At 47.7% G+C, this 23,755-nt stretch overlaps 1 protein-coding gene and 1 non-coding gene across 10 annotated transcripts in view; both read left to right on the top strand.

Annotated features, from left to right (window-relative positions):
• The window catches only part of Liprin-gamma (liprin protein kazrin), a 166,140-nt gene that overhangs the window by 77,814 nt on the left and 64,571 nt on the right, over positions 1–23,755 (top strand). The window lies entirely within an intron of this gene.
• On the top strand, positions 10,758–10,831 carry TRNAP-CGG (transfer RNA proline (anticodon CGG)). The gene has a single exon. It is a non-coding gene; the product is annotated as a tRNA-Pro (tRNA).

Below are 23,755 nucleotides of genomic sequence, written 5' to 3'. Positions count from 1 at the left end.
GTAATTTGGCCCGTCACACACAAAAGGAGGCCCCGCGGCAACTCTGCTCTGCTTCCCGGCTCGTCCGCATCCTTGCCGCGGATGCGGAGACAATGCACGAGAAAGAAAAGGACGACCCGAGGGCGATTGTGCCCTGCTTCATTGAAAACCGTGCAGTACTGGGTTGGCTACAGAGCCAGCGGGTTCCAATCCAGAGCCGAATCCACTGAGCTGCTCGCGTGTTGGAAACATGGTCTAAAGTGATTGGCTGTCGTGCTTGATCACTGTGCACAAGCCGACCAATCACGTGTCGCTCTTAAGTAATTTTCTGTTGGGAACCGAGCTTGGGAAGCTGGGCTCCTGGTGCTTAGTTGGCGTCATCTGTGTCTTCAGCAGCGCTGCATGCTCTAAATGAGATTGGCCATCGGCGTCGTTGTTTGGCACGCCCGCATGCTTCCGCCCCTCGGCTACTCGGAGCGGAACCGAGGCATTTGAATGATGGGACGAAGTAAGTTGTGTGAAATTGCGGAAAATTTATTTTCCACTTCCTTCTTGAATTTCTCGAGGGATGTACTCTTGCGGAAAACATTACACGGAATCGGGTAAAGGGGGCGGGAGGGACAAATGAGTAACGACGAGAAGAATACCCGTGTCTTTGATGCGATAAGGGAGCCTTCTTAAACCCTGCGACTTGCTGCTTAATTATCTTCGCTACACTGACGCATTTGTCTCTTCGTGTTCTAAAAACGGACAGTTACCGTCGCTGAATACACGAAGCAACTAGATGGTTGTAATTCAGCAGTATGCGCCGCTGATTCAGTCAGAGCGCTCGCGTCCTTGAAGCTTTCATGAAGTCTTGTTTCGTGGGCTCTTGCGTTGGACTCCTATGGTCTATAGACTTCTTGTAGACTATATTGCCTTCTTATAGATATTTCTTTTTGTATATCCATAGTCTATAGGCTATCTAAAGACAAAAGTCTACTAAATGTGCATGGCAATAAATCTATAGATTGTCTATAGACTGCCTATGGGATTTGTATTGCCTATAGACTGTTCTCTAGGCTTTGTCTATAGATAGTCTATAGACTTTATAGACAGGAGTCTGTGGACAGTCTACAGACTGTCCAGAGAAATTTTTGTAAGGGGAGGCAGTCGCTGTTTGAAAACTGCGACAGCTTGATCACACATTGCTGCGTTGATCATCCGTTATTACAACGCTCGAAGCGTGCGTCATAAGCCCGGTACGCAAGGAGACACAAATCTTCGCGAGGCGAACATTGCTCACTTGCGCCGCGCCTGTGCCATTGCTGAGACGCTGTCCAAATGTTCTTGATTCTGCTCGGTAAACACTGCGGCAAGGAATGTTTGGCGGCCGCTTAAGCCGGATTGTACACATCCCGACTTGCGCACACACCCAAGGAGAGGTCTGTTTGTTCCAGTGAGCGCAAACTGCGCTAAGCTGCTGTTAAGGCAAGCAAGACACGTGCCGTGTTTGCGAAAGTGCGCTTGCTACTATGGCGCCGCGTTGTTGGACTAAGGAGCCTAATCCCGAGCGGCAACTCTCGTTCACGAACCACTTCTTCACCAGCGGCGGTCGCTGATTGGTTGAGCGCGGCCAAACAGGTCTAGCCCTTAAAACAAACAATGGATTGGTGCAGGCTGGGATACATAAAAGTAGAGCGTATGCAGAATGAGCGCTTTTGCCGCGATATTAAACGTGTAAGACGCTATACATTCGACATATTGTTTTTACTCGCTTTCTTTCTTTCTCCTTCTATCATTACGACTGCGTCACACTGACGGTGTGGACCAACAAGTGTCTTCGAGTCGAACACGGGAACAAAAATAATGATCACCTTTGCAAAAATGGGGTTAGGCTGATAGGTATACAAACGTGTATCTTATACTCAGCAGACACGACGTCTGGTATGGACAGACGCATGCGGTTAGCGAAATATGCGAGATAGAGCGCTACATATTCGCAGTCGATGTTTCTGTGCTTTGCTGACGTGTACATTCGAAAAATTCATTCTTTGTCTTTGATATACCGGGCAACAGGAGTATGAGGTTTTTAACATCGAGCCAGTCAAGCCTGATTGATTGATTGATTGATTGATTGATTTTCGCGTATCAAATCAATCAACGTTGTGAAATATAAAGCACTTGGTTATAGAGGACTGCAGACTAATTTCGATCACATGGATTACATTGCATGGGCTGTGCTAGAGGATACCGCACGGACCATGTGAAACAGTCGAAAACTGGTACTGTGCAGTATCGCTCAAGCAGCGTGGTGATTCAAGGAAGCCGGCGTGCCGAATTACCTATAAGGACACCGGCGCACTGAAGCTATAACACAACCAAGCTGGCCAGTGCCCATATCGCATGGACGAACGGAATTTTCGCTTTCCACGTTAGCTTCTCTTGACTAAAAACAAAATACGGAGTAACAGCTGTTTTGTTCAATGCTAAACGCTCTCTCTGTTTTCCTGTGGAAGGAATGGCACTCGGGGAACAGCTGTTTTAATAAGCCCACGCCAGCTGCCGCGCCCCTCGAAGAAAGCGCTCGCTCCATTGTTCGTCCTGTAGCTCGTCTTGCGCGCTGCAGTCGTGACCAGACTTCTTCGAGGTTTCGTAACGAAGAAGACTCTTTCTACCGCGTACATGCTGGCGCGCAACAATTGCCGCTCGCGTTAGCGTGAATTATCCCCGCCTGCGCTCTTATGCTTTCTTTCAATTCGCAGCCCTTCATTAGCGGAGCCCTGATAACTCTGTGTGGAATAAATGAGACCCTATAAATCTGGAGTTGGGGAGTGCAGATGCACACCCGTGGCGTGCCTATATACAGACTGGAGGCAATTTGGCAGCAATCCAAGCGCTGTTCGCGTTCTATCGTATTCAGCGCGTCGGGCCGTTTGTTACAAGTTGCTCTATTCGAAACTATAGCCGCCGCAAGTGTATACAGCATGTGGGAGGGTACAACAGAACAAACGATACTAGCCATAGCTACAGCTTGCTAATGAGCACGCTAAGTCGACGTCAGTTCTAAGTCGCTTACGAATGCGCTCCTCGTCGTGTTGCCTCAGTGGTGGATAGCCACGAAGAATGGAGGTCGGGACAGGCAAACGCGAAAGAAAGTTCGTCCGGCGTGGCTAAATCGCCTATGTTTTTCAATTGTCTTGCGCCTTGGCGGAGGATGGTGGCTATTTTTTTTAGTGCGCAAGCACATCTCCAGACGTACCAACTCCGAGCAACAATCTTCTCGTGTGCCTCTTGTCTTGTGACCTTGTGACGTCATCACAACCTGCCCTCCGGATTGTGAGCAAACTGACCACCGTGGCAGGTGGCAGTTCAATTAATGATTGGTCGCATAAACCCTACCAGTGGCTGTATTAAAAAAAAAACCACCTGCCAATGCAGTGGGACATCGCTAAACCGCTGCGCCATTGAGCTGGTAGTGGTATGAGGACTTTCCGCAATTTATTACCAATTGTACATATATGGGCATTAACCCACTGAAGCCCCTAAGGCGGAACTTAAGTGTCCCCTAGTTTCGCACATGTACTTGGTTTAACTACGTTAAGCTCCTATACCACTTACTTTTTAGTGTTTTTTTCTGTCTTGTCTTCAAAACAATTTCAGAGTTGCCCCAACGCTTCAGGGGTCTCCTCAACCAGAGAGAGGCTTAGCGGGCATCTTTCACTTGTAAAGCGTGGAGAGCTCGACGCAGTTACACTGTGCCTTCTTCCATAGAGACCACCTTGTTTGTGCGAGTCAACGAATAGCGTTAAGGCGAAGCTGCGCGCCAGCACAAGGACGAGGAAAGATCAGGCCAGACGCCAGTTTGTGTTGCTCGTCAAATAATGCTTTCATTCTCTTTTTTTCATTTTGTCGGAGTCACGGCCTGAAAACACGTAAACACAGGGGCGAAGCTCATCTTGGATTCTGCACGGACAGTATGCTGGTTTTATAACACTGCGTGTAAGCTAACATTTGATTTCCACGAAAGTCATTACGAGGGCGCCTACTCCTCCACAAGATTATAAAGAGAAACGCGCACTACGCGGGCGCGTTGCTCACACCACGATAAAAATAAAAATACATGGAAGGAAATAGCTGGTTCTGCCCCGCCGCGGTGGCTCAGTGGTTAGGGCGCTCGACTACTGATCCGTAGTTCCCGGGTTCGAACCCGACCGCGGCGGCTGCGTTTTTATGGAGGCGAAACGCTAAGGCGCCCGTGTGCTGTGCGATGTCAGTGCACGTTAAAGATCCCCAGGTGGTCGAAATTATTCCGGAGCCCTCCACTAAGTCACCTCCTTCGTCCTTTCTTCTTTCACTCCCTTCCTTACCCCTTCCCTTACGCTGCGGTTCAGGTGTCCAACGATATATGAGACAGATACTGCGCCTTTTCCTTTCCCTAAAAGCCAATAATAATAATAATAATAATAATAATAATAATAATAATAATAATAATAATAATAATAATAATAATAATAATAATAATAATAATAATAATAATAATAATTATTATTATTATTATTATTATTATTATTATTATTATTATTATTATTATTATTAGCTGGTTCTAAGCACGCCGGCTAGTCTGGCACGCTCATTCGTGTCAGAGCTAAAAGGACATATATCTATAATCAATGGGAAAAAATTAACCTCTTTGTATCCCAGCGGTTATATAAGCGACCACAAACACGACTAGTTTACTAACCATACGGCATAAAGCAGAAGTGAAACTGCGCAATAACATTCAAATACTGCGTCGCGGCTGACGTGGCAGCAATGTTAAAAGTTGTTTCATAGCTTCGCTTCTCATTTATGACCAGAAATACAGTCATACTTTGTAGCCCCGCTTATGCCGCAGCTGGGATGCAAAGAGTTTAAGCGCAGAAGAATACACACATTTCATATGTGAGATGACCACAACAGATACAGGCCGCGCGTACGGGCACTAAACGGAAAGTATGCGCTGAGCTGCCATAGTTACGAGCCCTGAAAATGTTCCTGACGAATAACAACTATACCATGTGCTATACCATGTGCGAACCTCGACGAGGCCGCAAGCAAACTTCTGAACAATCACGTCAGCTTTGATATTCAGAATAACGCCGCTTCGTAAAACACTTTCAAGTGACGTCACTCTTTCGCTCGTTTTAGAGGCTCACCTGTTCCCTGGCTCCCGCGATATACATATATCCTCGAATCGCCTTTTTCGCAAACACATTCCGAATTTTTTTCCGGCATAGCCATCACGGATGCGATCCACAGACCAACGTCCGAGACCGGGCGCCTGCTTTTAAGACTATTTTTGTTTTTGCTTTAAACGGCCACGAGGTATACCCATGCTCGCGGTTACTCCCCATGGACGCGAAAAACTCAGCTTTCTCTCTCCCAGTCTTCTCTTTCACTCTCTGTTCTTCTCCCAATATGTAGCACTCTCGTCACCTCCGTCTGTCCTGTGCTGCGGTGTATAGCCTCCTGATGTCTCACCAACTGGCCTACACATCTACTCTCCTAAGCACTCTAAACACCAATACGCCTATATGGGAATAGAAAGGGAATGAGTTGTACTCTAGCGCATACCCTTTTATGAAAGGGAGTCCTTATAGGACAACTTACTCCATTTCTGGTCTTTTCTGTTTAGAGTGTAGAGGGTAACCGACCGGGTATTATGCCTGGTTAACCGTCCTTCCTTTTCTCACCCCCCCCCCCTCTCTCTCTCTCACCCCGTCCTTTAACAACACCCTCTAAATACTTTCTTCAGGCCTCTCCAGGCCCTCCTTTCCACACGCGCTACGTCACGCCAAGTGTCCGGTCAGGCTGCTCACCAAGCGCGGCTCCGCTCCGCTCGGTTGTCTCCCTCGATGTGCTCGCGCTTGCCCGGGCAAGCACAGACACGAACGCAGTCTTGCAGTGAGCGTCTAGCTGCTGCTTGAGTCTTTCAGCCTGGCGTTGGGTGCATTTCCGTTCGCTCCTCGCACGGCTGTGTCTGTTTCGTGTGGCCGTTTCTTGTGTGGCGTGCGTACCTGTGCTAGCGCACGAATGGGAAACTGATTGCCTGCCGTGTAGCGAGTGCAACTTCGTGAAACATGGGCCGGTGCTGTGTTCCCGGGTGCCGCGGGAACTACCAGAATGGTCCCAAAGTACGTGTTTATTGCTTCCCAAGAGACGAAGTACGAAGAAAAGCCTGGTTGCGAGCCATTCCACAGAAGGATTTCACACCTACAGAGCATTCGAGGGTAAGACTCTGAAATATTGCTTAATAGGCGCTGGTAATTATCTTAGTTGTGAGCTGTCGCTCCCGGAAAGGCATGCTGTCTTTGTAGGCAATGATATCACTTCTTACACTTATGTATGAATTGTCCAGGAAGCATTTAGTTCTGTGGATGTGCATAAGGCTTGTGTAAAAGCTGTGTAAATATGTAAAAGCTGTTCACTATTCAGACTCTTTTTACTTAGTGTTTTAGGCAATGGAGAGTCATGGCGAATGGCCTTGCTTCATTTTCTCGTGCAGGTGTGTGAACTGCACTTCCACGCAGGCGACTTCATTACGACGTTGTCACACCAAGATGAACTGACAGGGAAAATAATAGAGGTGAAGCGTGACAGGCTACAGTTGAAGATTGATGCTGCGCCTTCTGTTTTTCCAAACTGCCCAAAATACTTGTCCTCAACGCCTGGACGGAGTGAATCGCCAGAGACGAAAAAAGCAAGAAGGGAAAACGCTGCTTTGCAGGAGGCTATGAGGAAGTCACTTCAGTCTAATGAGCTTGAACAGAAAAGAAACAAAGTTTCATCTTACGAGGAGTTCAAATCTAAGTTGCCTGGAATCTGCAACACGAAATTCTGGACCGTTTCTGTCGATGAGCAGTGCGTTAGGTTCCTTCTCATCGAGAATGATCCTTCACCTAATGTGAAATGCGCCTTGGTAGTTCTCCCTGATCTGTCACTTTCTGTTTTCTTGAATGGAGTGAAGCTTCTGTCGCTTCCTTCAGGCAGGATTCTGCCAGCTCAAGTATGCGACACCTCCAGCCTGTCCTTGCTGCTAGAAGAACTCGAGATAGGCTTGCATAATATACCTGAGGTGACGAAAGAGTCGAAACATACTAAAGTATTGCAGTTTGTCGGTTCACTGCTTGCAGACCTCATTGAGGACAGTGATACGACGAAAGAACAGTCTTCTTTGCTGAAATTTCTGGTTGAGCAGATAGAGCTTCTCCTCGCGAAACAGCATGTGTATAGCGCAGAGCTGCTGGTATTCGCCAGTATTTTGAATTCAATTTCTCCTCACGCATATCACTTCACAAGAGCTGCATCAAGAATCATTCTGCCCCATCCTTCCACACTGCGCCGTGTTTGCTCAAATTACAAAGCTGACCCTCTTGTGGAGCAAAATCAACCGCACTGTCTCTCCTACATCCGAGAACGAGTCAAATCAATGAAAGACCACGAGAAGACAGTGACCCTGATGATCGATGAGATCCACATAAAACCATACTTCGACTACAAAGGGGGCACAATAGTAGGATCGTCGGTTCATTCAACGGAACCAGCAACAACAGCCCATGTGTTCATGGTACAATCACTCCTTTCTGCAAACAAGGACGTCATTCACATATTACCTGTGAGCAAACTGAGCGCAGAAATTTTGCACGAGCATGCTAAGAACATAATCATTAATGTTGAGAAAATGGGGCTCAAAATTATCGCTGTGATAACGGACAACAATGCTCTGAACCGCAAGATGATGTCGTTATTTGCTACAAGTCCTCAGGTGAGCATTGTCTATCCCCATCCAGCCGATAACGCTCGCCCTCTTTTCTACGTGGTCGATCCTGTGCATCTCTTGAAGTGCATTAGGAACAATTGGATTAACCAGAAAAACCCTGGAACATGCCTCTATTTCCCTGAAATGGACTTGAGTGGAGCAATGCCCGAAGGGCCTCCTCGTATGAAAGCTGCTTCTTTCGCAGCTGTGCGGCAGCTTTATTCTTCAGAGAAGACGTCGCTTGTGAAGGCTGCTTACAGACTGAACGCAAAAGCCGTGAATCCAACCTCAATGGAGCGGCAAAATGTAAAGCTCGCTCTCGACGTCATTAATCAGTTTGTTTCAAATGCCCTCAGGACACATGGTTCCGCGTTCAAGATTCCTCAAGCTGAGTCGACTGCTCTTTTCATTGACGTTATCCTCACATGGTGGCAAATGGTCAATGTTAAGACCCCTTGCAAAGGCCAGAGGCTAAGGGACAGCATGCAAGACCCTGTAAGGTCTGTTGATGACACACAGTTAGCTTTCCTGAGCGGCGTTGTGGACTGGTTGGACGCTTGGGCAAGAATAAACATCACCAGTGGCTCGCTGACGAAAGAGATTCACAGTGCTTTGCGACTGACATGCTATTCTCTGGTAGAACTCTCGCGCTACTGCTTAGAAGAACTTCACTTCAAGTACGTACTGCTGGGCAAATTTCAGACGGATGCGCTAGAAGACCGGTTCGGCCGTTACCGCCAGCTGGCAGGATCACAGTACCACATTTCCGTGCGTCAGCTCTACGAATGTGAGAAGAAGCTTCGTCTTCAAAAACTTTTGACATTTCCACGCGAGGAAACAGAGTTTGAAGACGTAAGTGAGGATCTTGTCCCATGCAACTTTTCTGTGGCTGTCAGCGACGACGATATTACACACGCCCACTCTGACATGGATGCTATTGTCTACATTGCAGGATACGCTGCTCATGCTGCTTTAAAGAAGCTTTCATGTTCTGCTTGCTTCAGCACATTGGTGATTGAAAATCGAGAGATCGAAGCGGAAAATACTGCCATGATAGCTAACCTGTCGAGAGGAGGGCTGAAGTTTCCCCAGCCATGCACAGTTCACATGGTACTGATGACTAAACTAGTTGCAGAGAAGTTGTCTTTTGGAGCAACCGCGGAAGATTTTCTCTCCTGTAGAAATCAACGTGGTGTCGTGATTTCACAGACGATTTCCCTCCTGGACGAACACGACATTGAGACATGTGAAAATGGCCACACTGCACAAACTCTCCTGCGCTTGGTAGTACGCGTTGCAACCAACGTTGTTCTAAACAACTTTTGCAAACTAAGAAATGATGCCATACAAGACAATGCGCAGCAGAAGGCCGCAGCCCGGAAAGCAGCAACGCTTAAGAAGAAGTAAGTTTTATTCCCAAGCAATAAAAATGCTTTGCGCACACTTCATTGCTGGTGTCTCGTCGTTTTTTATTGTAAGGGTCAGATTAGCTGTACAAATACTCAACAGCGCAACATTATTGTGAGTGTCATTATTGCTGTGTGTGAAAGCTTTAAGCAAAACACAATACAGAATAAAACTAACACAATGCGCAGTAGACGGTGTTTTTTTTTTCAATGTTCACGAACTTCTACTTTAACAACTAGATATACGCATGTGCGGTCTGTGCGGATGGATTTTACCGCACGGCAGACATCATGTACGTGATAGAACCTAATAATTAGATGATTAATTGAAATTAACTAATCAATTTTTTATTATAATGACCAATAATGCGAAATTGGCGGCCGTATGCTAAATTGTTTATTATAAAAAACTGTATTAGCAGCTCGAACTTTCTTGACAATAAGGTGTTCTGCAATAAAAAAAATATATAAAGCAGATAAAATGATAGCCTAAGGCGCGCACAAACTAGCGAATTTCTTTTCTGCAGCAACGACAAAAATGAAAATGAAGGAATCACTTATAAGGCAGCTACGTACGGCAGTACCCGAATAGTGCAGACGGGCGCGGCGCGCTGAAATCGCGGAGCGCGGGGCCTGCACGGTCCCTTGGCGTGACGTCACGCGGCCGGTGGAGAGGCCTTAGCATTGAGAGGGTGTTGCCTTTAAGCGCCGCAGAAGTCAAGGACAGGTAGTAATACGCACTTTTTATATAGTTGCAGACTCTGCCAACAGTTTTAAAAAGTTGTCGGTCGTATACATTCCATGTCTCCTATCGGCGTTCTTCACGCTGCTGCTGGCCAGCGACAACTTGATACAACGATGCCGTCTTCGCAACAAGGAGCAATTAACAGCACAGAGGGTGTACGGGGCAGCTCGAGGACGGAAGCCGATTCCGCTTGTCCGTAACCCTGTACGCCAGCCGCTTCCAACAGCACCGCCCACTGAATCCGATACACGTCCGTTCCGACCATCACGCTCGACAAGGACGCGCGTCTTCTTCGCTGTGCCGCCGTTAATGGGCGGTGGGAAGGAGTGTCTGTTGTAATTTGTAGACGCTGCAACGGGGCTGGCGGAGGAGTATACCGCTGTTGTTGGTGGTGGTCAAAAGCAAGCACATTTATTTCCATGGGAACGTCTTGCGAGTCGTCACGACTCGCTGCTACAAACTCACTAATGGTGCTTTCTTGCAGTCTGCGACTCCTTAATAGTTATGTATTTAGTTATACCTATAAATGGTGATATAGAAAGATTATCCTTCTAAAAGTGATCGTACTGAACACCTTCAATGGGTGCACCGTAGGTGACACAAAATATAGGCTTCGTGTAGGCGTACAGTGTATATATATATATATATATATATATATATATATATATATATATATATATATATATATATATATATCTATATATATATATATATATATATATATATATATATATATATATATATATATATATATATATATATATATATATATATATATATATATATATATATATATATATATATATATATATATATATATATATATATATAAGCAGCTTGGACAGCCGTCGCCGTAGCTCAGTTGGTAAGAGCACCGGACGCGGTATTCGGAGGTCGTGGGTTCGGATCCCACCAGCGACATAAGTATAAGTAATTTTCTTTAAAGAAGAAAACAATTGGTTGGCATTAGAAATTTAAAAATAGAAAACATTCCCCTATGCACGTTGGTTTCGGTGACTGTTGGCCTCCTTTATATATATATATATATATATATATATATATATATATATATATATATATATATATATATATATATATATATATATATATATATATATATATATATATATATATATATATATATATATATACACTGTACGCCTACACGAAGCCTATATTTTGTGTCACAGACGGTACACCCATTGAAGGTGCGCAGTACGATCACTTCAGTACGAGAGAAAAAAAAAATCACGTTTAATCTCAGCTGCACAGCTAGACTTCGTCCAGCGGATAGATCCCTAACCAGATACCAAGTCATCAGCTGACGCCGGTTACAAACTTACACCTTTCCAAACCCGACCCTCTGGAGTCTTATGTACCTAGGGCAATTTTCAGAAAAATGCGCGAACTGCGAACTTAGGGCCACCTTGGACCACCTACTATGGGAACGTCCTCATGCCCCCTCCCCCGGGAGGGATGACACATAAAGTCGAAAGACCAAAGACCAATGGGAGGCCTTACTACTGAGCTCCGACCTGGAGACTCAGCTACTAGTCCGACTGGCCGAAGCCACCACCGAGAGTCAAGACCTTTCGGCCGTCGTCTAGGCGGGTAGCCCTCTGGATACCCTCTTTCTTTTGGACAATAAAAGTTTTCCGATCCTATCCTATCGATTATTTAATAGCGATCAGGTGTTCCCTCTAAGTGTGGAGTACACTCTACCTTTTCTTCTCCTTTCCTTTCATTTTGTTTCGTTTCTATTTCTCGTGGCGCGCGTGTCGATATGAGCCCGGCTCTTGCTAACGCCATTGTCCGCGCTGTATACGCGTGGCTTCTGTAAGCCCGCAACCGTCATAGTGGTGCTAGCCGAGTGATGCCCTTCGGCGCGGCGCTCAATTAGTAAGCGCAGTGCGTTCCACGCCCTTCGGCTCCGAGTCGTCTGAGGATGGTCTCGTGTGGGCGGGCTGATGTGTGGTATACAGTCCCACGAGGGGGTCGTTTACTTCCGGTCATAATCTGTACCCCCTGCATCCTCCCTTGAACACCGTACATATACACTCGTCTCGGTATATGTAGTGACTGTTGTTGGTTGTGGTGCAGTTGGGAGTGGCCGGTCCGCGGGTAATAGCTCGCCCGATTGCAATAACATGCGACCGCAGCTGGGCGTCGCTGGATCGTGCTTCCGGGAAATTCATTCCGTGCTTTGGGCCTCGGAGCACGCGAAAGAGACACTATAGGAGACGGTGCCAGATGGGGGTCCGAGTGCGCGCAATGAACTTGCGTACACAGAGACAATATTTTGGAATAAGAAAGTACCGCGTATTTCGCAGCCTTGGAAACAGGACCTAACGAACATTTCCATATAACTCCCATTACTTACGGACGTCATGGAGAGACAGGGACAGCAGCGACTTACCACAGAGCAGGCATGACAAACGGTAAACGACTTTCGCCAAGAAATAGGACGCATTTAATTTTCGGTTCTTTCACATACTGTTGCACTGAGCTTTTTCTGGAACCGCAGGCGGCGCCAAAATGCGAGTAAGAGTTTTTCCGTATTTTTTTTCTTGCGTCATAAACATCCTACTTGCAGTCAGCTAAGGCATATGCTCTGCCTCTGCCTTGATGCCTTTTGGTTATGGTTTGGTTAGGTTAGGTTAGGTTAGGTTAGGTTAGGTAATGTAATGTAATGTAATGTAGGAAAGACGTAACTGCCTCACTTTGAGTTGGCACCTGAAAGAGAAGAAAAGAGAGAAAAGGGAGAGAGAAACTGTAATACATTTTATGGGGGAGGAGGTTGTGAAGAAAGAAGAGAAGCAGTGCTGGGGGGGGGGGGGGGGGGGGGCGCACGTCACAGACGGTCTATGTAGGCCTTGCGTGTATGAATCTCGGAGCCCATCTTGTCACATATTTTGTTCTGCTCTGGTGTATTTGTACTCCACGTCTGGCTACTCTCTTTTGTCCTATTATGCCAACCCGCACGTCCAAGCAGCGGCCCTTGAGCTCTTTTCACAAATGCGTCCACGAGCATGTTCCGATTCTGGCGCGCACAGTTTGTACTTCACAATTTGCGCGTCCGTCTCCAACGTGCCGCGCGCGTTCATGCGTGCTTTGTGGCTGATGTGTGACTATGCACTCCATCTCGTGTACAGTTCACAGCAATGCGGAATAGGCTACGCGCGCGAAGCGAAGGCTTCCAGATCTTCGTGGTGGCCCGCATGACGCCTGAGAAGGACGTCAAATGAGCAGGCCTTCGTTTCTAAGCGCCCACAGATTGCACACCAACTGGGAACAAAGCTGCGCGAGGCGACGAAGAAGCCGGCCCCGACGACGGTCGCACACAGTGGCGCGGCCCGGTTTCGGAGCGCCTCGGCGATTGCCGCTTTGGGGGCGAGCCGTCTATTTTCGGCGGGTAAAAGGGGTGAGGGAGGGAGGGAGGGAGGGAGGGAGGGAGGGTTCAGTGTCGCGGCGGTGGTCGCACCGCCCGCCGCCAACATCATCGCGGTCTCCTCCCCCTCGTCCCAAGCCTCCGTCTCTTGTGGCTGCGGCGGTGGTCTCGGTCACGCAGCCCCGACGTCGCAAGCGGTCCCCGAGGAAACGACGCGTGGGCACGTGAGAGGAGCGTGCAGTATTGCGTGCACGGAGAGGAGGGGGAGGGGCGAAGGGTAAAACGTTTTCCTTTCTTTTCTCTCATTATTTTCCCCCTTTTATTCCCCCCGCTTCTTTATTCATTTGTTTGTGTTTCTTTCCGTCGCTACCACGGTCCGCATGGCGCCTCTATAATCTTGAAATGTTTATTGCATCAACGTGTGCGCGCGACGCGCGTTCGGAAGCACACATACACCCTTGCAATTCATGGAAAATATGTTTTTTTCGCGGACCAAATAGGCGTAGCGGAGATAGGTAATATAAAAATAATGCACTTTCGCGGGCCTGTCAAACGATGGATGGCGAGCATGTTTAACTGATAAAGACAAACAAAAGAGGTAAGGCTTGCAGAGTGTATGAAAAATCGAGAAAAGTAGGAACAAAATTGAAGGAATGAAGGAATTGTCGCTGTGCTCACGCATACCCACTCACGCGCGATGCGGCGACGACTCAGAGCGTGCGCCGCCAGTGTCAAAACCTGTCGGCGCGAGAGAAGGAAGGAGTATATAGAGGGAGCCGAGAGGCGTGTGCTGCGGGCTTTCCTAATACCGCCGGTATGCGCCCACGTGTTACCAGCTGGTCGGTCGTGCCGAAAGGAGCCAAAGAACGAGGCTGCGCGTCTGTCTCTCGAGTTTCCTTTTCATTATGCTTCTTTTCTCGGACGACGGTTCCGCGCCGTCACGTCCGAGTCGGCTGGCTGGCTCTACACGGGCGGCAACGAGGATGGAACTCTGGCGGCGAGCGCCTCTACTACCATTTCTCCTTCACCTTCCCCCATTTCCCCTCGGACTCTCTGTACCCGCATTCCGCGGCGGTGTCTCGGCACGCGGCCACGGCAGTCGCGCGGGAAGCTCACTCGCGGACACGAATCAGGGGCACGAAGCCGACGTACCTAGCCCGCAGCTTCGAGGATCTAGATACGGCGCCCAACGCTGCATGCAGCGTCGGCGGCCGGCTCGTTGTATGTACAGGGTCGTCAACTCTTAGTGGCAACACGCGAGTGCGTGGCCGCATTTTTTTAGGGGGCCACTTTGAGCGAGGCAGCTGCTCCTCGCAGCAAAGTGGCGCAGGAGAAGATGGACCTGGACGTCCATCCTCTTGCGCGTCCATCTTCGACGTCCATCTTCGACGAGCGGCCCTCCACAAAGCACGGCCGTGCGCTCGCGTGTCCGGATGCGTCACGCTCCTCTATGGGAAAATCACTGGTTGTACGTGTTCTCGACATGCGCAGCGAGGCACAAGGCATACCAAATAATTTCCAAGGGCACTGTGTCGATCCCGTTAAACTGCGATGCTGCCTTGAGATTTCGAAAAGTTTCCTCGTATTTCGCCTTTTCTTTTATTTCTGTCCTTGTTAAATTCCTTCTCGTTTCTTCTCCCTCCCTGCCGCCCACTGCCGGAATTCCACCCGGGCGAAAGCGGTGAAACCGAAATGCGGCCTCCCGTCGCGCGCGCCCCTCGTTACTCTTTCGCCCGAGCGAACGATATTGCGCTTTTCCCCGTCGCTTCCTGGTGTTGCCCTCGCCAAGATATATCGCGGCTCGCAGAGAACGTGTCGTACAATGAGCAGATTGCGCGGTGGCGGGTAGAAACTACAATTTTGTTTTCTTTTTTTGTTCCTGCATGCGGGATAGGGAGCTTAGGTGTGATTGCTTGATTGCTTGCGCGCGCGTCTGTCTGTCGGTCTTTCTTTCTCTCTCTCTCTCTCTCTCTCTCTCTGTGAGTGTGTGTATGTGTGTGTGTGTGTGTGTGTGTGTGTGTGTGTGCGTGCGTGTGTGTGTGTGTGTGTGTGTGTGTGTGTGTGTGTGTGTGTGTGTGTGTGTGTGTGTGTGTGTGTGTGTGCGTGCGTGCGTGCGTGCGTGCGTGCGTGCGTGCGTGTGAACGAGTGTTTTGCATACTCAGAGCTGTTGCATTATCCTTGGAGAACAATGTCCTTGCTGAACTTAGTAATTCGCGCTTCATTTTTTTCTTCTCATGGTACTGTTGTGACATGGCCACGTCTCTTAATTCCTTCACAGGGTTGAAATGAGAGGGGAAAAAAATACAGACCACGCCTGTAAATTTCTCAGCGCTACTTTTACAAATATCCTCCGTAAGAAACTTAGGAAGGGCTGCGATCTTGAGCTACTGGTCTGTTTGAATGCCAGCCAAAGTAAATGTTTCGGCGCAAAATGTAATCTCAAGGATGAGAATACGAACTCCGCTTAGCTCATCATAACTTCGTGCAGCGCACTCTATACACGGATACTCCTATATGTTAGTAAATAGGGAGTAAGCTGTCCTCTAATGCTCTCCTTTTTATAACATTCGTGCACTAGAGGGCAGCTTACTCACTTTCTACTCATTTCTATTTAGAATACGGCTACGCACATTGAAAATCTGGATAACATTAAGTGCCCCGAGAAAACGCTTTTAATGACAACCACGCAGGGTAGCCAGCGAGGGAAACACTTTTACCCATGAATATCTCTGGTACTCAACGCGGATCATCTAGCACCAGTCTCGACTGCTAAATGCAGAATACGTATCCATATCAAGATTACTGACTCGCGCTGTCGACGTTCACATGCTGTGTTGGCGTTTTTCAGCTGACAGAAAGACAAAAGTTTTTTTATGAACCCACGTTAGAATGCGTCTTATCATCACCACCAACTTGACTAGGCCCACGGCAAGGTAAAAGCCTCTCCAATATCTTTCCAATTAGCCATGTCAGAATGTATCTAACTGTTGCTGTCTTTAAAGTAACCACCTCTATTCGGGCTCGAAATTTAGCGCTGTAATGCAGGTATTAAATCTTGCGCACCGACCTATTTCAATACAAGATATCTGGCGGTGGTGAAGTCATGCCACGTGTATGTTGCCAGGATAATATAGGAGGCCAGCTTTCGCTCGAGTTAAATACACTCTGTCAGCTGCAGTATGCCGAATGGGCCTATCGTGTGAGCCTAATGCCTCTGTTGTTGGCGGAGTGCGCTTGATGGTGCCTCGCAGAGCAGCATCAGCAGAGGCATTGCACATATATCTCTCTGTATATGACAGAAGGATGACAGAAAGCCCAAACAACAGGAAAACAACCTTGAAGAAAACGGTTTTAGGGGACCTTTCAGTCACTTATAGAATTATAGTGCGCACCTGTGCAATATTCGTCTGCACATTTGGTCAATTCCCGCTTCGTTTCATTGCGTTTATATTTCGAACTTTCCAGCGTGACAGTAACATGTTAGCCGACCCGTCACATATCCCTATAGCATCATGTCGTGAAAAGCACGGTGCACTTTTCAAGTAGCGTCAAAGCAAATAGGATATAACCGAGGAAATATAGATGTACCATTTAAAAGACGTTCGCGCATGCAAATTACACATTGTTGTTTCTTTTTGCAAGCAGCTTTGTATACACGCGAAAATGGTCGCAGCGCCAATTCAAGCCGGTTTTACCAGGCTATAACTTGTGTCTGCCTGTTGCTAGCCGAATCGTCAATCTGCATCTTTCCGGGGCATCTTTCCATGCGACCTTATAGAGCGCGGCTGCGAACAGAATCGTATAGGGAGCGCACGTAAGAGCCAGCTGGAAATGAATCCAAGGTCAACACGCGCGCTAGAAAAACCTTTCCCTGGGGCGTCCAGCCAACGGCATACATCGTGCTAGGTATTGCCTCTGTGAATATAAAGCATTCATCGAAGCGTGGATAGGAAAGCACTGCCGACTCGGCGAGCCGCGATTCGCGCTTGGCTGCAGCAGCAAGACGTGACGACTCAGCCTCGGCTCTTTTTCTTCGTCTCAGGTCGCTTTTATTCTCATAATGTCTGCAGGATTGGCGCTCCGCCTTCACCGCGGTTATCGCTGGTGTGTGACATTCACGCAATTTTTTTTTCGTGGGGGGGGGGGGGGGGGGGGTGCACATTGACGTGGTGGTCTGCGGGTCGCCGTCGTCTTAGTCCTATCATAGGCCCAACGAGGAGACATGAAAATATACACTTAGCTCGTTGGAACGACATTTAGTAAAGGAAAATCGCAGCCTTTTTAAACTATAGAACACAAACTAGAACCGGAAGTGAAAGCTTCCCAATTCGGTTCGACTTCGAATCAGTGCGCAGCGCTGCCGCAGCCGGAGGATGTCGGCCACCGACCGGAAGTCAGAAAGCGAAGTTTCTATTATTGCGTGCGCTCTCGATCGCGCCATTGTGAGCATTTGAGTATGTCCAGTAGATTGATTACTGCTTTGCTGGCATATATCATACTGCGTTAGTTCGACACTGCGTTCAAGAGCGATTAACTGTTCGTTGCGCAGTGGCTAAACACTATAACAGATGATGAATGCGATCCACACAGCAACGGTACCTATGTTTGTGTGCTGCACAACGAAGTAAACTAAACGAGAACGAACTGCACCTATTTAAAACAAGGCGACCACGCACGATGGATGCGGCTGGCTGCCAAGCAGCAAATCGATCACTGCTTTCGCGGAAATGTGTCCGCCACGCACGTCCTAAGGCGGATCTGCTCTGCTTTGGTTGCACTTGTTTTACTATTGCGTTCGAATCCGCTACATCATTTGCGATTCTTAAAACTGCACTGTGTCGGCTTCAAGCTACGATGCCTCCGTCACTGAGAGTTGTATGCCACACTATCGCCACGTGTATGCCACAGTATGCCACAGTATTAAGGCGCATTCAGTGAGCTCACAGAAATAATTCAGAAAAAGATTACAAGGAAGGAAGGAAAAATAAGATGAAATTGAGGAAGGAATAAGCAGAAGGAAGGTTGAAGATGAGAGAGAGAGAGAGAGAGAGAGAGAGGAAGAGAGAGAGAGAGAGAGAGGAGAGAGGAGAGAGAGGAGAGAGAGAGAGAGAGAGAGAGAGAGAGAGAGAGAGAGAGAGAGAGAGAGAGAGAGAGAGAGGTTCTTCGCTGAACGACACATTTTGAACAGGGCGAAATGCAGCATCGACGCCTCATACCCGTGACATGATTCGCTCATCTAATTTCCTCTTATATCATCACGCCTGCATACTTGCCCGTTCTGAGTCCATTCGTCGTGGGGCTGAATGCTGGAAATCTACGGCCACCCTTTTAGAGCTGCAGGTTCTTTCCGGGAGGCATTGTGCTTCAGGGTGGGTTGCACCAGGGAGGTGAGGCTACATTGGGGGGGGGGGGGGGGGGTCCGAGGCTAAACCTCGTTTCCTCGTCGTCGCCCGTCCTCGAGCTCAAGTGCTGCAGATTGTTGTTGACCGGTCAGCTGGAATCAAATTTCCTGCCTACATCCAGGCGCCCCGGCTGGCTGGGCGGGGCTGGGAGAGGGGCGTTTTTTTTTGGTTTTCGCATTCATACAGCAGTGTTCCTTTCGGGAAGGCGGCGGGCAGAGTTTATGGGAAAAGTGAAAGGCCTAAATCGCCCGGTTTGTGACGTTCGCATTTATTTCGCTCAGCGAGAATACGGTTGCGGAACGCATTTTCTGGAGCGGGAGGGACGGAGTTGCTTTTTAAGGCGCTATTCCCCGAGGGCTATAACGGCGTTTGAACTCGAGGCCACATAAGGGGCCGCGCTCCAGATGATGGCATATAACGTGAAAACAAACAAACACGAAATATTCGTACTGCGCCGTATTCTGCAAACGGTCGCAGCAGCTGTTCCAAGGACGAATAGTTTAAAAGATTCGGAATCTCCACGGACATAAACTTCATGGCAAGAGAAATGCAATCCAGCAAATCCTGATCCACTCTAGTTCAATTCAGATATCATTCAGCAATTGGAGCCGCCGCGGTGGCTGAGTGGCTATGGTGCTCGGCTGCTGGCCCAAAAGACGCGGGTTCGATCCCGGCCGCGGCGGTCGAATTTCGATGGAGGCGAAATTCTAGAGGCCCGTGTACTGTGCGATGTCGGTGCACGTTAAAGAACCCCAGCTGGTCGAAATTTCCGGAGCCCTTCACTACGGCGTCTCTCATAGCCTGAGTTGGTTTGGAACGTTAAACCCCTATAAACCAAACCAAACCATTTAGCAATTGAATAATAACCACTATAAAGTTATATTTTGTCAGTTGGGGCAGTAATAGCGAATTTACGTCAATATTGACGGATAATATTTGTTTCTTATTCTTGTTGTGTAGTTAGGGTTCACTAACTTTCTTTCGTTTACATTCTTGTTAATATCTTTACCAAGCTGTTAAAACTCTAGAATTTCTTTTTGAATATAAATGAACCGGCTTGTACAAGGCGCAGAGTCAGGCTCTAAGTCACTCTACTATAAGCAAACTATAAGTTATTTCTTTTTAAATCCGTATAGGTTTAGTTACGCGGACTGTTAGTTCCGGAAAGCAATAACTTTCTGAGCGGAGCTTTTCATAAATGAATAGCCTGTTGCACCTCCTATATTATTCCTTGAATGTCATTAATTAATTGCTGTTGAGCGTAGAAGACGTTAACAAATATATAAAAGAATTTCCAATTACCTGCAGGCTTCCATTTTAATAAATTGCTGGTGACATTTGATCGAAATCAGATTTCAAGTGGCTCGAAAATTTCATGCGATGGGGCTCTACAGAAAGTTGACATGCGGCTCTTATTTTTTATTTTTTTGAGGGTTCTCCTGCTCTTTCATTTTTTTTTATAAATTCGGAGATATTTCTCTACAACTTACTTCCATTGGCAGTTGTGTAAGCTCAAGAACATAGCCCAATATTTAAGTCATGTAGGCTAGTTAACCATTTAAATTGAACAGCAAAAGCAACGCACGGTTACAGGCGGTATTCGTTCTCTCTACTTTCATTTTCTTTCATTTCTTCTTCGCACCGCCTTACCTCGGCAGTCTCGGCTGCTTCCCACAAAATGGGACTAAGTGGACCATGATGGACCCACGAACACGACAAAAGTCCGGCTCGGATTCACCGCAAGGTTACTTGACCATTCACCGATCCAGCACCAAACGTATAGACCCAGGTCTGCGGCTTGCTAAAAAAAGAAACATAGAAAGAAACGTTTTTTCTTTATAGACTCTTCCAACGAAGAGACGACGTCTTTCGCGGCGGCCGCGGTTGGAGGTTGGTCACATTTGGCATTCCAACCGGGACCGCGGCGGCGGCGGTTGCACTTCGGTCGGCACCAGCCAACACAACCTTTTTTTTTTTTTATAGACTATCCTATACGTGATGTTGCCACAGGCCGCACTACCGCCCGCCCGCCGATGTGCAGCGCTTCTCCGGCAGGTCGATGGGCCGGCCCGCTGTCTCAGCTCACGAAACGCTGCCGCTCCGAAGGCGTGCGCCCTTGGCAACGAACGCTCGCTTTCGCGGCTCCCCATATATCAGCCTGATATCGGAGGGAGCCCCAAACTCGGCCACCAAGATGGACCGAGTACGCTTTCTCCTCCACACCTCACTTCTCCCTTCTCCCTCTCCCTTTTACACTGAAGGAGAGAAAAACGCAAAGACCTGCTTCAGTAAATCCCTCCGCGTAGACTGCCCTCTCCTAACCCGCTTTATCCATTCCCTCTTCCACACCTCCCTACCCCGTCCACCGTTTTACCCGTTTTGCATACAGAAGCCCCGTTCTCTGCACTGGCACGAAGAACGGATCTACGTCCGGATCGAATCTCGCGCGCTCAGCTCGGCAACACGCACGTATACAGGGGCTGCTGTTCGAGGCCCGTCTGTGTATACGGGATCACATCACGGGTAGCTCCGTTCGCCCACGCGCTCTGTTCGTCTCTTTCTTGTTGTGAGTGCAGTTACGCGCGCAGTCGATCACGCCAGGGCGTCCTTCCGAACACGGCGCGTGTGCACCCTTCTTCTCTTGACTGTGCGCCTATACAAATGGAGTCGGTCCTGTGTTTTCTTTTCGCTTGGCTCAGTAGGCTTCGCGTCGGGCGGTATATATAAACACACGAGCCCGGAAGCCCCGGGTGTTACCTCCTCGGATATATAGGCAGACTGTTACGCGAAACGCATCTTCCCTCTCTTGATGGTTTGTTGGTTTATTTCTTCTCGCTTAGCTGACACTGATATATATCGGTCGTGGCTACTTATTTTCTTTGAATCTATCGATACGCGCAAAGGTCGAACGATCAATTTACTGAAAGACTGCGCTTGTGTGAAACTTTACTGAGCAGGAAAGCAAAGCTTGTTGAATAAATACCTATTTAATAAATGCGGCGAATGAAAACTCATGAAGATGGCAGCTGAATGTCAGGCATTTTAAAGTGCGAGCAGAATACGATGAGCGAAAAAAAAAAAGTAAGTGTTACATAAAAATGCGACGTAACGAATGACAGTCCATCTACATAAAAATGCGACGTAACGAATGACAGCCCATAGACTAGAATTGTCGCGGAATATGCACTTCACCAATTCGTAGTTTCAGCATGCATTAAGGGAAGTCACTACAGCACACTTCTACCGTTAACAGCGCATGTGCAGATGACGGCTAGTGCTAGCGGTATACAGTAACGATATACTAAAGCTCTCTTGCATCCAGGGCACAAAACCTTGTCTTTACGTTAACACCGAACCATCACGGTCTCCAGCGGCTGCATTTTTAATATGTTGCAACGTTTCATCGCCCAAAAGGTTAGCGAAAAATAAACCATGGGAGCACGGTATTTATTATTCGTGCCAGGGATCGTTACGGGAGCCTTTTCACTTAGAATTTCATCGAGCGGCGCAGAAGAACCGGACGAATTAGGTCGCTCGATAGCCTAAATGAGAGCTCTTCATTACCAGACAATCAGCGGTATTGATCAAAACCAATGAGTGCACATTCTTTTCCCGTTGACTCTCCTGATCACTATCATGGGTGCTTCCGAATTTCCATCCTGTGATGTGCCTGTGGGTCTGTTGGGTTTTGTGGCGCATCAACTATCATTTCATTTTGGTTTGAATAATGCGCTACATTTCATAATTTCATGCTCATCATTTCATCATGCTATCATTTCATGCTCAGTGGGCGATGTACGCCCACTGAGCAATGTGCGATGCTTCACGAAGACATTTCCGGGGGTGCTTGAAGCTGCCCCGTCTCAATCAAATGCAAATTTTTACCTTGCGTGAGCAGCATTTCGCGCACCGCTGCCGAAGCGAGAAGTGGGCAACGAATATATTAAACTTCCCGAGCGCGCGAAAAAACTCTCGGTGCAGATAATCGAAGCGGTCTGCGCGGGCGCCTCATCGTTCAGTGAGAGGTGCTCGGTGATTTTACTCCTTTGAAGTTGTAAATGAGTTTCGAATCAAGGTGCTGCAGGCCCGTTGGGCGCAAAGGGCGAGTTAAGGCTCTCGAAGAGGTGAGGCAAGGTGCTCTAATTGCAACTGCTTCGCAGTGCCCCCTGGAAAAGTTTAGACTGCCGTTGCACTCTGTGTTTAAGTTGTAGCTGCTTCCTTGCGAGTTATTCGCGGTGTCAAGGAAGACCAGCACTTGTACGGTGCACAGAAATAAGTGCGTGCTAACATCTCTTAGCAACAGGGCCCCCTGTTTTTACGGCTATAAATTCCGATACAGATTATTTATTGGCCTAGTCCGCAAATAAAGTCAGTTGAAAGTTATCGCTTTTTCCTTGTCCAGCCTCGGTGTATGTCCTCTCAGTGTGCTGTACCACTGCCTAAAATACTAATTCAGATTAAAAAGAAAACATTCGACGTGTGGTAAACGACAGCTTGCTCTGGGATACCAGATACACTTAGCGCTGTTTGGTCTTTCAAATTGCTGCTGATCGATGCTGGTCATCGATATATCAATTGAATCTAAAATTGCTGACATTGTCTCACTCTTTTATGCGCACGAAGTGTTTATTTATTTATTTTTGTTTTGCTCCGACAATACTCACTAATCACTCAAAAGTAGGCACGTGCGCACGAATCAACGCGTGTAAGTTTGGCTATAGATGTTCATTGACTAATTCGTCCATTGATTGAACGATTACTTATTTCGCTTGCACGTTAATTGTTTCTTCGTTATTTAGTTTCGGTTTGTTGGTTGTTTGAACGTGGTAATGACCATAATTGCACAGAGGACAGTATTATCGCAGGATATCTTTTATAACACCACTGTAATTCGACAGCTATAATTTTAGAATTCACGTGGGAGGAGATACTGGCGCCAAAAAAAAAACGGCTACGGCTCGATCCTACCATCTGTCACACAGAGCATAACGCTAGTGCAGCTGACAAAATCGATGGGAGTAGCGGAAATACAAACGCGCTATTAGGGGAGAGAGA

This window comes from Amblyomma americanum, chromosome 2 (genome assembly GCF_052857255.1).
Source record: "Amblyomma americanum isolate KBUSLIRL-KWMA chromosome 2, ASM5285725v1, whole genome shotgun sequence".
Classification (NCBI taxonomy): Eukaryota; Metazoa; Arthropoda; class Arachnida; order Ixodida; family Ixodidae; genus Amblyomma; species Amblyomma americanum.
This window is presented reverse-complemented; position numbering and strand designations above follow the sequence as displayed.